Raw genomic sequence first — 10525 nt, 5'->3', positions numbered from 1 at the left:
CATTTTGGGGACTTTTCCTTTTAGTTTTTAATTTGCCTTTTGCTGTCACTTTTTAAATAGCTTTTTTTTTTTTTTTTTCTTGGTTTCATCAGTCTATCAATTAAGGGGTGTGGTTAATTGCTCACAGGTGCCTATTTAACTTGTTGTAGGACTCAGTCTGAGCGTGCTCAGTTTGAAGCTGTGGAGCTTGGTGTAAGTGTAGCTGGATTAAGTGGGAGTTAAAAACAAGTGTTAGAGTATACAAGTCTTGGTGTTTGTTTGCTGTTTGCTGTCTGTTGGTGTTTGCTGTCTGTTGGTGTTTGCTGTCTGTTGGTGTTTGTTTGCTGTCTGTTGGTGTGTGTTTGCTGTCTGTTGGTGTGTGTTTGCTGGGTTGCATTTTGGGGACTTTTCCTTTTAGTTTTTAATTTGCCTTTTGCTGTCACTTTTTAAATAGCTTTTTTTTTTTTTTCTTGGTTTCATCAGTCTATCAATTAAGGGGTGTGGTTAATTGCTCACAGGTGCCTATTTAACTTGTTGTAGGACTCAGTCTGAGCGTGCTCAGTTTGAAGCTGTGGAGCTTGGTGTAAGTGGAGCTGGATTAAGTGGGAGTTAAAAACAAGTGTTAGAGTATACAAGTCTTGGTGTTTGTTTGCTGTTTGCTGTCTGTTGGTGTTTGCTGTCTGTTGGTGTTTGCTGTCTGCTGGTGTTTGTTTGCTGTCTGTTGGTGTGTGTTTGCTGTCTGTTGGTGTGTGTTTGCTGTCTGTTGGTGTGTGTTTGCTGGATTGCATTTTGGGGACTTTTCCTTTTAGTTTTTAATTTGCCTTTTGCTGTCACTTTTTAAATAGCTTTTTTTTTTTTTCTTGGTTTCATCAGTCTATCAATTAAGGGGTGTGCTTAATTGCTCACAGGTGCCTATTTAACTTGTTGTAGGACTCAGTCTGAGCGTGCTCAGTTTGAAGCTGTGGAGCTTGGTGTAAGTGGAGCTGGATTAAGTGGGACTTAAAAACAAGAGTTTAAAACAGGAGGTTATAACAGGGGTCATAGTACCTGTGTAGTGTGAGTATCTGAGTGTTGTCTGAGTAGTGTGTGTGGATCGTTAGTACTTGTGTATTGTGTACCTGTGTATTGTCTTGTCGTGTACCTGTGTATTGTCTTGAGTATTAGTGCCAGGAAGCTAGCTGTTAGGTAATTTGGACAGGGTAAAATCCCCAAATCCTCACTAAATTTAATAGGTACGATGCCCGGCGGGTGTGGAGAGGCGACTCTTTGTACATCTTGCCGCATGTATGCATTCCTTGATCATCCGATCGAGGGCGAATACTGCTGTGCAAAATGTAAGCACATTGTTTCCCTGGAAGCCCAGGTTCTGAATCTGGGGAAGCAACTGTCAGCACTGAGAAGTCCCTCCATACTAAAAGTGAGCCAGGAACGTACACGGCAGGTGCCGGCAGGGGCCAGCACAGAGGCGGGTGGAGACAAAGAGGTGCAGGCACTAGCAAAGAGTAGATGGGTGACAGTCAGGAGGGGTAGAGGGGGAAGTGCCAGGGAGGCCGATCCAGGACTGGAGCATCCCAATAAGTACGCTCCATTGAGTGACATTGGTGTAACCAGTCAGGGACCAGCACTGCTGGAGATGAGGGACTCTCCTAGCTGCCAGGGGAAGAACTCCTCCAGTGAGTGGGGGGGCAGCAGAGGGAAAGGAAAGACAGATTCTGGTGGTAGGGGACTCAATTCTTAGAAGGACAGAGAGGGCAATCTGTAACCAAGACCTGAAGCGCCGAACAGTATGTTGTCTACCGAGCGCTCGGGTTCGGCACATCACGGATCTTGTGGACAGATTACTGGGAGGGGCTGGGGAAGACCAGGCTGTCATGGTGCACGTTGGCACCAATGACAAAGTCAGAGGCAGATGGAGTGTCCTAAAGAACGATTTTAGGGACTTAGGAGCTAAATTGAGGAAAAGGACCTCCAAGGTAGTGTTCTCAGGAATACTACCGGTACATCGAGCCACACCAGAGAGGCAGAGGGAGATTAGGGAAGTAAACAAGTGGCTGAAGAGCTGGTGTAGTAAGGAGGGGTTTGGGTTCCTGGAGGACTGGGCCGACTTCTCAGTCGGTAACTGGTACTATAGAAGGGACGGACTGCACCTAAATGAGGAGGGTGCAGATCTGCTGGGAATGAAGATGGCCAAAAAGTTAGAGGGGTTTTTAAACTAGGCGATGGGGGGGAGGGTCCAGAGACAGTGATAGCCAGCACGGAAGATATTCCAGAGGGTAGTATTGGGGGCATTAGTGGTAGGTTAACCAAAGCACAAAAACACAAGGTGAGTATAGTAGCAAGTCCAAGTTGCAATCTTGAAACACCCAATACGAGGACAATATGCGACCGGTCTAAACTATGTGGCATGTTCACCAATGCCAGGAGCCTGGCGGACAAGATGGGTGAACTAGAGATACTGTTGTACAAGGAGGATTTGGATTTTGTGGGAATTTCAGAGACCTGGTTCAACAGCTCTCATGATTGGCTGGCAAACATTCAAGGGTATACCCTATACCGCAAGGATAGAGAGGGTAAAAAAGGGGGAGGGGTATGCCTATATATCAAGAATAATGTACAAGTGAATGTGAGAGATGACATCACTGAGGGGGCTAGGGAGGAGGTGGAATCTTTATGGGTAGAGCTCCAAAGGGATGAAGCTAAGGGGAAAATAATACTGGGAGTATGCTATAGGCCCCCTAACCTGAGGGAGGAAGTGGAGATGGATCTCCTATCACAAATTGGATTAGCAGCAAGGATGGGAAGTGTTATCATAATGGGGGATTTTAATTATCCAGACATAGACTGGGCGGAGGGAACCGCGCATTCATTTAAGGCTCGCCAGTTCCTTAGTGTCTTGCAGGACAATTTTATGGGTCAGATGGTAGACGCACCAACTAGAAATAAAACATTACTAGATCTACTGATTACCAACAATACAGACCTGATAACAGATGTGGAAATACGGGGCAATTTAGGTAACAGCGATCACAGGTCAATTAGTTTCAGTATAAATCACACAAATAGGAGACATGAAGGGAACACAAAGACACTGAATTTCAAAAGAGCCAACTTCCCTAAACTACAAGCCTTGCTAAAAGGCATAAATTGGGATAAAATATTAGGAACAAAGAATACGGAGGAGAGATGGGTTTGCTTTAAGAGCATATTAAATAAGGGCATTAGCCAATGTATCCCATTGGGTAATAAATTTAAAAGAGCGAACAAACATCCTGGATGGCTTAACTCCAATGTAAAAATGCATATAAAAGCAAAGGAGAAGGCCTTCAAAAAATACAAGGTTGAGGGATCATCCACAGCATTCAGAATTTATAAAGAATGCAATAAGAAATGTAAGGGTGCAATTAGGATGGCTAAGATAGAACATGAAAGACACATAGCGGTGGAAAGCAAAAAAAATCCCAAGAAATTCTTTAAGTATGTAAACAGTAAAAAAGGGAGGACAGACCATATTGGCCCCATAAAGAATGAGGAAGGACATCTGGTTACAAAGGATGGGGAGATGGCAAAGGTATTGAATTTATTCTTCTCCTCAGTCTTCACGAGTGAATCGGGGGGCTTCAGTAACCAAAACTGCAGTGTTTATCCTCATGACACAACACAGGAAGCACCTACATGGTTAACAGAGGATGGAATTAAAATTAGACTTGAGAAACTTAACATTAATAAATCACCGGGACCAGATGGCTTGCATCCGAGGGTACTTAGGGAACTCAGTCAGGTGATTGCCAGACCGTTGTTCCTAATTTTTACAGACAGTCTATTGACTGGAATGGTACCAGCTGATTGGAGAAAAGCCAATGTAGCACCAATATTTAAAAAGGGCCCAAAAAACATCCCTGGGAATTACAAACCAGTTAGCCTAACATCAATAGTATGTAAACTCTTGGAGGGGATGATAAGGGACTATATACAAGATTTTAGTAATAAGAATGATATCATTAGCAGTAATCAGCATGGATTCATGAAGAATCGTTCTTGCCAAACCAATCTATTAACCTTCTATGAGGAGGTGAGTTGCCATCTAGATAAAGGAAGGCCCGTAGACGTGGTGTATCTGGATTTTGCAAAAGCATTTGACACAGTTCCCCATAAACGTTTACTGTACAAAATAAAGTGCGTTGGCATGGACCATAGGGTGAGTACATGGATTGAAAACTGGCTACAAGGGCGTGTTCAGAGGGTGGTGATAAATGGGGAGTACTCAGAATGGTCAGGGGTGGGTAGTGGGGTTCCCCAGGGTTCTGTGCTGGGACCAATCCTATTTAATTTGTTTATAAATGATCTGGAGGATGGGATAAACAGTTCAATCTCTGTATTTGCAGACGATACTAAGCTAAGCAGGGCAATAACTTCTCCGCAGGATGTGGAAATCTTGCAAAAAGACCTGAACAAATTAATGGGGTGGGCGACTACATGGCAAATGAGGTTCAATGTAGAAAAATGTAAAATAATGCATTTGGTTGGCAAAAATATGAATGCAATCTATACACTGGGGGGAGAACCTCTGGGGGAATCTAGGATGGAAAAGGACCTGGGGGTCCTAGTGGATGATAGGCTCAGCAATGGCATGCAATGCCAAGCTGCTGCTAATAAAGCAAACAGAATATTGGCATGCATTAAAAGGGGGATCAACTGCAGAGATAAAACGATAATTCTCCCGCTCTACAAGACTCTGGTCCGCCCGCACCTGGAGTATGCTGTCCAGTTCTGGGCACCAGTCCTCAGGAGGGACGTACTGGAAATGGAACGAGTACAAAGAAGGGCAACAAAGCTAATAAAGGGTCTGGAGGATCTTAGTTATGAGGAAAGGTTGCGAGCACTGAACTTATTCTCTCTGGAGAAGAGACGCTTGAGAGGGGATATGATTTCAATTTACAAATACTGTACTGGTGACCCCACAATAGGGATAAAACTTTTTCGCAGAAGAGAGTTTAATAAGACTCGTGGCCACTCATTACAATTAGAAGAAAAGAGGTTTAACCTTAAACTACGTAGAGGGTTCTTTACTGTAAGAGCGGCAAGGATGTGGAATTCCCTTCCACAGGCGGTGGTCTCAGCGGGGAGCATTGATAGCTTCAAGAAACTATTAGATAATCACCTAAATGACCGCAATATACAGGGATATGTAATGTAATACTGACACATAATCACACACATAGGTTGGACTTGATGGACTTGTGTCTTTTTTCAACCTCACCTACTATGTAACTATGTAACTATTTACAAAAATGTGAGGGGTGTACTAACTTTTGTGAGATACTGTATGTACTGTAAGTTAGGATAAGCAGAGGACATTCACATTCAGATGACTACATAGTACAAAGATCTGAAAAACCTGCAATTGTGTTCTCCTTTTCCAGGTTGGCAATATATCAACCCATTCAGCCTATTTGACTCAAGCCTATAGTAAAACCTGCGAGATTCAGGCAGGGGTCTAAGACCTGGAGAGTACTGGCTGCTTATGGCTGGGGGCATTTAAGGTGTAAATGCTTTTTTGGAGCGCATTTTTTAGCTTGCTGCACCTCCATGGAGGTAGGTGGATAGGATGGCCTCTGCTGTTCCCAAGGAGCAATAGTATCACTCCATCAGGTCAAGTGCATAGCTCCCAACTGTCCCTCATGTGGAGGGTCTGACCCTCTTTTGATACCAAATCCCTTTTGTACCTGGTGCAGTCTCAGTAGTCCCTCTTTTTGCTCTGATGTGGAAACCTCTACTTTTTTATTACCAACAGTGTTATGGTGCACTAAACTTTTTATTCAGCCTTAACATTACTGCATTTGTTGTTTTGAAAAGTCGATATAGAAGAAAAATTGAGGTCAAAGAAAGCACTTGTGTGGTTTAGCCAATCATCATCATATCAGATCTTTGTGGTCCATGTAATCGGGCCATGGCAGAAACGTATCCTTTCCCTACATACCGTATAATAAAAGGTGTTTATTTTTATTATTTCACAAAGTTGGGAGGTATATAGCTTTACTGGGAGTGATGCAACTATCCTACGACCAATATATTGCTCTATGTTTCTGGTAGTGTAAATGGAGCGGTCGCTTGGCCTTTAGGAGGTGCCCAGCAGCGCTGAAGATGAGGTTTCTCCAGGATGTATTTCTTCTCTGCCCCTGGTGAGTGAAAGGCCAGGAAGGGAGGAGGAGGACACTATACCCTGATTGGCTGCTAGTGCAGCCAGTGTAGCCTGCCCCTAGTAATGGAGCAAAGAACTAATCGCCAGGGAACTGGGCTCACCCCAAGAATGCAAGAGGCAAGAACTTCTAATTGGTCACCAAGGCCAGGAGGGGATGTGATTGGACAGCACGTTTTTATCTCTGATCACTGCCCTAAGGAGGAGTGGTTGTGGCCAGAATCCCAAGGGTAGTGACTGTGGGTGCCTAGGCTACAGAGTGAGACTGGTCAAACCAGGCACTTCAATGGAACCTTCTAAGGGACTAAGCAGACTACTAGTAACCCTGGCCAGTGGAGTATGTAAGGCTTGGGATTGTTAGACAGGCTTCAAATGTTCTACAATTTGCTAACTCTTCTTTATTGTGCTGATCGCTTATGCTGTTTGTCTAACCTACCCTTTTATTCCTGTAAAGTTTTTTTTGCTTAACCCCCTCCCACCGGCCAGCTCCTGAACCTTTGGGGGTTCTAAATGCCAGGAGATGGAGGTGGGCATTCGGGTCACTAGACCGCTGTGATTGGCTGTCCCAGTGGTCATATGATCGGAAAGCTCCCAATTGCTAGTAGGCATCGGTAGCTTTCCGATAACCTCTGGCCACCATGCTGGGAGCACGCAGCACGACGCTCTCAGCATGGTAAGTGTTTACACAGGGCTGCATATATGTGGCCACTTGGCGTTAAGGCCCACATGCTGAGAGGCTGCATATGTGCGTTCAGCCGGCGTGAAGAGGTTAATAAACCCATTAAATGCAAATGCACCAGGTATATCAATGTTCTCAGGTCCAGGTAATGGTGGGTTATCATGGGTTAAAGGCAGAAGGACCCAATACATCAAGTGGCTCGTTCAGGGGTGGTGATAGAGAGTTGTCAGGGTGCTGAGTTCTGTTTTCCATAGAAAAAAGGTAATGCCCCGTAAACACGATTGGATTTTCCTACAACAAATGTTGGATGTGAGCTTGTTAGCTGAAAGTCCGACAGTGTGTATGCTCCATCGAACATTTGTTTCTGACTTTCCACCAACAAATGTTGGCTAGCACTTTCTCAAATTTTCCGCCAACAAAACTTTGTTGTCGGAATTTCCGATCGTGTGTATACAAGTCCGACGCACAAAAGTTCACACATGCTTGGAATCAAGCAGAAGGAGCCGTACTGGCTATTGAACTTCCTTTTTCTTGGCTCGTCGTACGTCTTATACGTCACCACGTTTCCACGTTCGTAATTTTTGGTCAACATTTGTGTGTATGAAGACAAGTTGGAGCCAACATCCTTCAAAGAAAAATCCACGGTTTTGTTGGCGGAAATTCCAATCATGTTTATGGGCATTAGATTTTAGTTCCTGTGTTGTTCACTTTCAAAATAATTTCTCCACAAGGTTTATAAACAGAGATTAATGAAAACTTGTATTTTAATGTACTTGTATTGCTTGTTCAGAATATGTAAATACTTTAGTGTGCATAATATGGACACAGGGTTACTACAGTGAGGGAAAAAAGTATTTGATTGGAGGCTGATTTTGTACATTTGCCCACTGACAAAGAAATGATCAGTCTATAATTTTAATGGTAGGTTTATTTTAACAGTGAGAGACAGAATAACAACAAAAATATGCAGAAAAACGCATTTAAAAAAAGTTAGGAATTGATTTGCATTCTAATGAGTATTTGACCCCTTCGCAAAACATGACTTAGTACTTGGTGGCAAAACCCTTGTTGGCAATCACAGAGGTCAGACGTTTCTTGTAGTTGACCACCAGGTTTGCACACATCTCAGGAGGGATTTTGTCCCACTCCTCTTTGCAGATCCTCTCCAAGTCATTAAGGTTTTGAGGCTGATGTTAGGTAACTCGAACCTTCAGCTCCTTCCACATATTTTCTATAGGATTAAGGTCTGGAGACTAGCTAGGCCACTCCAGGACCTTAATGTTCTTCTTCTTGAGCCACTCCTTTGTTGCCTTAGCCGTGTGTTTTGGGTCATTGTCATGCTGGAATACCCCATCCACAACCCATTTTCAATGCCCCGGCGGAGGCATTGAGTCTCTCAGAGACCTCTGTAGCATTACAAAATGTACACGGTATATTATGTAAGGCTCCTTGGTGATGTCAGTTAAGGCTTACTATATACTTAGAAATAAACCACTACTAATCCATGATGTTTGTAATGCAGTTTAGGATATTAGCTCACAAAAAAAGTGATGCTGTTACTGAACTACAAGCACTTCATGAAGCCCTGACGGTATGTTAGTGAATATGTTCCCTTAAGCCTAGGTTAACATTGGAGAGATTTGTCATGCGATTTGAGAGATCAAATTGCATGACAAGTCGCAGCCTATTAGAAGCAATGGCACTGTTCCAATTGGTATGACACCGATTTTGCGGCTCCGCACCGATTTGCAAAAGTAGTTCCGGCACTGCTTTTGCCGATTTCAGGTGCGACTTCAATAGACATCTGTGCATGAAGCCACACAGATGTCTATCAAGTAGCACCCGAAATCGTGCTGACTTTGCTGCTTAGGTGGTGGTATAAAGAGGTCAACATATTGAGAAAATATAAAAAAATGAAGAAGAAAAAAAAAGAAAGGAAGGAATCAGGTGGGGAAGGTTAATAATAGGAAAACTGAGAGTAAGGGTTAGGGGGAAACCAGGGGGTGAAGCCATGCCAGCAGTCTACACAGTATGGGCATTGCTGAATTATTTTTCAACGTGCAAAATCCCAGGATGCCATATTTATTTTTACTTTACTTCTCAACGTCACTGGCCCCAGAATGTGTATGTGCATATCAAATGTCTTCTGGGAGCAAAGTAAATATCCGGTATTTTTATATATGGAAGAGCATGTGACTCATACGACAGCAGTGGGTTGTTTGCCAATCATCAGCCGTATAAACTAGAGCACGGATCTTCAAACTTTCCAAACATTTATATCAGTGGGAACAAAGGTACCCCATCATTTGTGTCAGTGGGAGGAATGATGCCTTATTGGTGTTGTCAGTGGGAGGAATACTGCCCCAAGGGCCAGATAAAGGCAAGAAAAGGGCCGCACTTTAGTGTCAACCTACAGAGAGTCATTGGCCCTGTGAAAGCTACAAATTCAGCAACTTGTGACATACACAGGACAGTGGAGGGGCAAAGGAAAGATGTGTGAAGCTGTGGAAAAAGGTTCACTCACACTGGCAGTTTTAACTGTGCCCAGGTACGGTTTATCCTCTTGGTCTGGTTAGTTTCTATAGCTAAGTTTACTGTGCCTGGGACCACTTGGAAGCAGTGGTCCTGGGCACAATTCAATTGTGGTCCACTCCAGATGTTACCTAATTAGTCCTCCTGTGTGTAATTTAATCTCAGTATAAATACAGCTGTTCTGTGAAGCTCTTATGCCGCGTACACACGGTCGGACTTTTCGTCTACAAAAGTCCAACGGACGCTGACGGACTAAAGCTGGCTGGTAATCCGATCGTGTGTGGGCTTCTCCGGACTTTCAACGGACTTTTTTAGCCTCAAATCCGACGGACTTTAGATTTGAAACATGCTTCAAATCTTTACGTCGTAACTACGACGGACCCCGAAGTCCGCTCGTCTGTATGCTAGTCCGACGGACAAAAAAACGACGCATGCTCGTAAGCAAAAACTAAACGGAAGCACTCGGTCTAGTAAAACTAGTGTTCGTATTGTAGGTAGCACATTCCTCACGCTGCAAAATCTGTGATCGTTGAATGCAGCGCATTTAATGTCTTCTTTACGAATGCTATAAAGAACGAAGATGTTTTGCTGTTCATATTCAAACAGAGTTCTCCCAAACAGATTTCTGGATTCTTTTTCTCTTTGATCTCATGAATGACATGGTATGCTTTTTCAAAACAATGTTTCCATACTAATAATACTTTTAAAACTTTTTTTTTTTTTTTGGTGGAGTCATCTTTTCTTGTAATTTTTATCCAGATATTTATTTTATGATTGTTGTGGAACTTTTTTTCTGTTTATCTCTAAATTTTTTTGTAAAGTTACCACAGGGAACCCATTTTTATATATATTTTTTAAATTTTTTTTAATGTTTGTAAAGTTACCACAAAGAACCCTTTATAATTTTTGTTTTTATAGTGATTTGTTATTTTTTTTATATAAAGTTAACCCAAAGAACCGTTTTTGGTTATGTATCTTTTTTTTTTTAAATACTTACCACTCGAACATTATTAACATTATTTTAATCTATTTTTGTTGTGTTTTTGCAAAATCAATGAGATTGTTGTCCCTTGTTAATTTAAAACATTGTGTCTAAAATCTATGATTTAAAATAAAAAACCTAAACTCAAAAAAGATCC

At 42.6% G+C, this 10525-nt stretch overlaps 1 long non-coding RNA gene across 1 annotated transcript in view; it reads left to right on the top strand.

Annotated features, from left to right (window-relative positions):
- The first annotated feature begins 9030 nt into the window (after nucleotides 1–9030).
- The window catches only part of LOC141147666 (uncharacterized), a 4679-nt gene continuing 3184 nt past the window's right edge, over nucleotides 9031–10525 (top strand). The window contains exon 1 of the long non-coding RNA XR_012245091.1: nucleotides 9031–9148. This is a non-coding gene — a long non-coding RNA (uncharacterized lncRNA). The remainder of the gene's footprint in view (nucleotides 9149–10525) is intronic.

Source organism: Aquarana catesbeiana, linkage group LG06 (assembly GCF_042186555.1).
Source record: "Aquarana catesbeiana isolate 2022-GZ linkage group LG06, ASM4218655v1, whole genome shotgun sequence".
NCBI classification, from domain to species: Eukaryota; Metazoa; Chordata; class Amphibia; order Anura; family Ranidae; genus Aquarana; species Aquarana catesbeiana.
The sequence above is the reverse complement of the archived record's forward strand: the minus strand, read 5'-3'. Positions and strand labels throughout refer to the sequence as shown.